This window comes from Rhea pennata, chromosome 11 (genome assembly GCF_028389875.1).
Source record: "Rhea pennata isolate bPtePen1 chromosome 11, bPtePen1.pri, whole genome shotgun sequence".
NCBI lineage: Eukaryota > Metazoa > Chordata > Aves > Rheiformes > Rheidae > Rhea > Rhea pennata.
In genome coordinates, this window is record NC_084673.1 from 10792384 (window position 1) to 10797941 (window position 5558).

Consider the following 5558-nt stretch of genomic DNA (forward strand, 5'->3'; position numbering starts at 1 on the left):
GTACACCTAAGAGCAACTGTTAGAACTGTAAGAATAAAAATAATCAATAAAAAATTAGGTTTACCCTCGAGTTTTCTGCACCTCTATTTCCATGTTCTCCTCTGCAGTTATTTCATTTGCCCTCTGTCCAGTCTCGTTATGACTACCTAACTCCTCTTTCCTGTCCCAAAGCTTCCGAAGGTATTTTATTTGCCAGCTAGTAATACTCACACTAGAATTATGGCTGGATTCATAATCAGGTCTGCATCTTCAATTTCTGTGGGATGATTTGGACCATCCCTCTTAACTTCTTTCCAAAGATAGGACTTTAGGTGCATATTTGTAAGGTAGAAGAAGTTTCTTTTTATTTTAAGTTCTGCAATAGTTGATATCAGAATGTCAGTATTAGGTTGTACTTTCTGTAGACTAGTGACTTTTTCTTGGTAGATAAGGCACTGAAATGTCCTAAGAACCTAGAAAACTTGCCTGTTACATTGTAATGGTGCTGACATTGTTTAATCTCTTGCAATGTTTTTGTCCTCTTTCATTTATGCTAACTTAATTAAATACAGGAATTTGAAACTATCATAGAACCATAGAATGGTAAGGTTGGAAGGGACCTCAGGAGATCATCTAGTCCAACCCTAAGCATAGCCCATACAGGGATTGAACCTGTGACCTTGGTGTTAGGAGCACCATGCTCTAACCAACTGAGCTAAACCTGCTATGCCTGTGAACTAAACTGTGTGTAGCAGTGACATCTGCCAGTTTAAAAACAAGCATTTTCAGCCATGTAGTTTTGGATAGGTTATTTAACCTGTGGCCTCTTTTTGTATTTGTGTGGTGTGTTATGGGCCATGCTAATTTGCTTTGCCCCTATCTTGAGACAAGCAGAAACTGTGTGAATGCAGTAAATAAATCCTCCTGAGAGATAAAGTACTCTTGTGCTTAGTGCTTAAATGATTAAGTTTGTGCTTAATGCTATTTTACTTGTGCTGCTATCCCTTTTGGTTGGATCACAGCGTGGATAGAGCAGACCCATGACTGCTTGAGAACTTCCAGTGAGCTCATGGAAATGGACCAAACAGCACTTTGTAAAGGGATTGCCAAATAATCCTATGAGGAACTGGAGTTCTTTCTGAATTCTACAGAATATCTGGAAGTTGATTATGAAAGTATTATTTCAGTATCCGGGCATGTGTTCTCACATACACACATTCATAGAATCATAGAATTGATAAGGTTGGAAGGGACCTCTGGAGATCATCTAGTCCAACCCTCAAATGAGTGGCCCGTACAGGGATCAAACCCACGACCTCAGCTTTATTTGCACCCCGCTCTAACCAACTGAGCTAAACCTAACCCCTATAAAACGCATAACATAGAATCATAGAATGGTAAGGTTGGAAGGGACCTCTGGAGGTCATCTAGTCCAACCCTCAGCGTAGCCCATACAGGGGTTGAATCCGTGACCTTGGCATTAGCAGCACCATGCTCTAACCAACTGAGCTAAACAGGGTGTAGTCAATGATAAATGCATTTACTGATGTTCACAAGCGTGTGACAGAGGTTCACCTAACCGCTACGCATTTTTTAAAGTATTATATATTGATTGCATGTATCTCTGAAGAAAAACAACATTGACAATACTTAGCATTTGCTTTGAAGGTAGAAACTCAAGAAATATGGAAATGAATTTTTCTTTAAACTCAGGCAAATTTTAAAATTCCAAAATTGGAAAATTGATTGACAGATAATATTCAGACTTGACAGAAATATGCATTTGTCCTGAAAGAAAGAAAAAAAGTCGTTCATAACTGATCCTTTTTCTAATGGTATTTGGAGACATGGGGCACGTAGTCAAGTGGCTACCTTACCATTAATCTGTAAGCACAGACAGCTCTCTTTCTTCTATATTCTTCACATAGTTAATCTGATTAAATAAATATTCTCTGCAATTGCAATTTTTTTATTATTATTTTTTGAGTAACTTGGAATATGGCAGAAGCAAAGTTCTTGAATTTAAGAACTTTTGAGTTCCTGAATTTAAATCATTTAATATGATTTTTCTTTACATACAAAAATCCCATTAAAAAATGTCATAATATTTTCTGTCCACAGCAATGAAATATAATTACAATCCTTCCAAAAAAGAAGCAGATCCATTGTGAGTACTGAGCTTTGAAAACAGTAATTTCAGGATAAAATAAAGAAAAAATTAATGTATAGACTGATGTTGAATTCTCCAGTATGCTGTAGTGGAAATAATACTAATATCAGCATATATGTCATAATTGAATATCTGCTGATTTTTAATGCAGTAAATTGTGAATTAAAGATAGGGAAAACTCATGATTTTACTGCTTTTTTATCAGAATTAAAAAATGAACTGTCCAAAGAAGAACAAAGCAATTAAAGTAAGTGTTTCTATGTAGGACAGTAATAATATGTGCTTCTATGTAGGACATTAATAATATGTGCTATAGAAAAAGACATCTGGAGAAAAGAACAAAGCCAACTGACTGTTCTGAGTCTGTGGTTTGTAGTGCAAAGTGCAGCTCACAATAACTCGAAGGGTTACTCTTTGTTCTGTCTAGCAGTTACATCAAGAATGGAGGAGAAATCAGTTTATTTTCATCTTGTAGTTCAATCAACAAGGACAAAATTCAGATTGAGAAATCACACATTCAGTTTCTGTACGCTTTACTTCTAAAAAAGGTAACATAATTTTATGTTTTTCAAGATAGCTGGTATAATTTTAACATCCAATTTTGCAAAAATATTTCAATAATTGCTGACAGCATTTAAAGCACTAGGTGAATTTCCCTCTGTAAAAAGATTGCATATATGTGTTTGTTGTTTCCTGTCCTTCCCGTAGTGTGATCTTTGTCCTAGAGATGGATTTTTTTTTTCCATTTAAACACCATGAAATCATCGATCAATTCAGCATACAGTGACTGTCAGAATAGGACCTTTGAAATATATGAAACATACAATTCTACATGAAATACTTTGATACACAAAAATTATGCTGAAGTCACCTCTTCTGCAGCCAGAAAAGCGACGAGAGCGGAAAGTGAACATTCTGTTTTACCCTTCTGTTTACCAAGGTATTCTGATACCTTGGCCTTGAATGGAATATAGGTAATGCTCTTAAAACAAATACCACAGAATGACATTGAATGGTTGATAAAATAATGAAGGACTGTTGCTTCTCTGATACCATTCTGTGCTTAATACTAGTGTTTTATTAGAGGTCATAAAAAAGACACGTTTCCTTATTTGTAAGAATAGTAACTGTTTTAGGGAAAAGGCAGAAGAGATAGCATTGCAAGTAAAACAAGTATTATTGACTTTTTTTTTTGAAGCATTTATATATGGGAAGAGGTAGTGTCTGTATAATAAAAATCAAAATAATGATGAATCAGATAAAAAATACAACAGTAGAAGGTAATAGTAGCAATGATTTAGAAGTTACCAGTAGAATTTCCGTGCAGATGTGTTTGGTTCTGGGAGGCAGAATGGTGACAATGGTGTCTGCAGATGACTTTGACCTAACTTGTTTATTTAGTACATAGCTTATAGGAAGAAAAATGAGGACCTAACACTGACATTTTTTTTTAATTAGCTAATTGTTACTCTTTCAAATCAAAACTATCTATGTGGATCACACACAGATTTTTAATATTGGCACATGTTATCTCTCTTGGGCTTTTTTTTTAATAGCTTTATATAGCTCTGTTCTACTTGTACCAGGTGATATTTTTGAACTTATTTCATGTTTTTATAACTGATTTTATTTCTTCCTAGATCTGATTAAGTGAATTCTTGAATAATTATTATTTAGCTGTGCTCACAGTAAGCTTGATCCATCACTCATGCATTTTTTTTCAGTGTAACAGTATAGTAATTACTGAAAATGCCAGTGGAAAAAAACAAACCACAAAACTGTAAAATGCACGTTCCATTGTATAGAGTATAGAAATATATATGAGTCTACAGGGCAACAAACTCCTTAAAGTTGTTGAAGAGAAATGAAATAATGTTTTTACTATTCCTTTTTTTTTTTTTTTTTTTTTTTTTTTTTTTAAGAGTAATGCAAGGACACAATGCAAGGACAGTACAAAATGGGCTAATCCTTGTCCATTCACTTGCCTGTAGGGACTGAAAGCACCCTAGCTTTTCAGAGCCCTCCTGTCATTTGCAAGCATTGAACTTACCCAGTTAGAGGACAAACGCAATAACATGGGACCTGTGTGCAAAGCATGACTTTTTTATTGATAGTATTGAAAACTGCGTGGTCAGCATTTTTCTTTCTTTCAGTGGAAATACATGCAGAATTCTTGACTAAATTACATAGTTCACACTTTGAACATTGCCTATCAGATATTCTTAATGACTTTTTGAACAATACATAGAGCTTTAAAAAATGTTTTAAAACAGGGGAACAGTGAATATGTTTGAGGTAACTGAGTAGGACTAAAAGAGGACTAAGACTCTCACTTTCTCAGCAGTTTAGGAATCAGACAGTTAAACAGGTGTTTAGCAGCTAAAATAAATGTTTTGGGCAGCCTTGGATGGTATCTCTCAAAATGTTTAAGTTAATTTTGCATGTGAATTATTTTCTTTTGTTTAATTGAAGAGTAATCTGAAAAACTGGTGGTCCAGATACCATTTAAAATTCCAGAATTTATTTCTGAGAGCTTCTTTAAGTGTCACTCAATAGTAAATTCGTGTGGAGTCAGTAAGAGGTCTGTAGTTCGTTGGAGGTCTGTCAGAGTTCAGCTGATTTTTAGCGAATTGCTGTTCCACAAGGATCTTCTGAGACAGTTTGGTTGCCACTCCAAAAGCAAAAAATGTAAAAATGATACGATTTGAAACTAGGATGACTTGCCAACATTGACGTGATCTTAATAGAAAAATTAACTAAAAATGCATGCATGCTGTGCCAATTGCAGGAAGTGACTGTAAATATGTAAGTAGGTTGTTTATAATTTATTGCCTTTTCTGCTGTGATTATAGAAAACAAACAAGTCCATCTCTGCACTCAAAGAAATTAGGGAATCAATTTCATGGAAGGAACAATGAAACCTCCAGAAGCCTCTACCCTACTACAGAAATGGCCACATTTACAAAGTTGTGCAGGTTAAGCAAAAAAGTTTCTTCCTTTGTGATTTTTCATTTTGCACCACAAGCTTTTAGAGTTATTAAGTGTCTAGATTTTAAAATGTATTTCATCAACCAAAGCAGTATCCTAGGAGCCAAACAATGATTTTTTTTTTTTTTTTTTTTTTGATATACAAGCATTACTCTTGCTGATTTCATTATCAGCTTTTCACTTATATTTGAGAAAGAAATGTTTGGCTCTGTAGTGTTCTGATGTATAAGGTGGAATATCTGTTGGAATTCTCAGCGTTTCAAGAAAATCTTAATGCACAGAGTCACTCCACTAGAGATCTAAAAAGGTCTTGAGATGTCTTCTGCTCTCTACCACTGCCTGACTGAGCCAACTGTCCCTTTGTGATTCCTGACAACTGCTGTCTCTTTAGGGCTTCAAGACTACTGGATATTCTTATTTA

The 5558-nt window shown here is 34.9% G+C and overlaps 1 non-coding gene across 1 annotated transcript; it reads right to left on the reverse strand.

The window, feature by feature from the left end:
* Positions 1-626: 626 nt before the first annotated feature.
* Positions 627-709, reverse strand: TRNAR-CCU (transfer RNA arginine (anticodon CCU)). Its single transcript has one exon. It is a non-coding gene; the product is annotated as a tRNA-Arg (tRNA).
* Positions 710-5558: the final 4849 nt, after the last annotated feature.